Raw genomic sequence first — 513 nt, 5'->3', positions numbered from 1 at the left:
TATTATTAAAAATAAAAAATAGGACTTTGGGCTAAGAATAAATTTTCTGAGGCAACATAATTGCAATCTCTCCATATTAAAGGGTATTGTGACCTCCTCGCACTGAGCTCCTGGGTCTCTAAGCCATTTGAAATGCAAATGAGCTTATATTTAGAATATTGGGTTCCTTTAAACCCTACATGCTAAGTAACTGAAAGAGTCTGAGCTCCAGCTGGTGATTTCAAATTCACAGCTCCACCTGTGACAGGTAAGGGTCGAGCAACTTCCATGCTCCACTTGCCCACAGAAGTTTTGAACCATGGCCACATGGGGAAATTACACTAGGGTTTCTCCCTGGAGCCTTTCTTTTCTTCTTCTCTTTATCAGCAATTAGAAGCTCTCCTAAGATTCTCCTTTCTGTGTACTGCATTCTTCAATGTTGTGAATGCACTAGTTCAGTTTGTACAGAATTAATTGACTTAGTGGCTTCAGTTTCATATATTTTCTTTAAAATAATATGATTTAATTTTTTTA

The sequence above is a fragment of the Octodon degus genome, unplaced genomic scaffold (genome assembly GCF_000260255.1).
Source record: "Octodon degus isolate 3935 unplaced genomic scaffold, OctDeg1.0 scaffold00066, whole genome shotgun sequence".
NCBI classification, from domain to species: Eukaryota; Metazoa; Chordata; class Mammalia; order Rodentia; family Octodontidae; genus Octodon; species Octodon degus.
Note: the sequence above shows the minus strand (reverse complement) of the source record.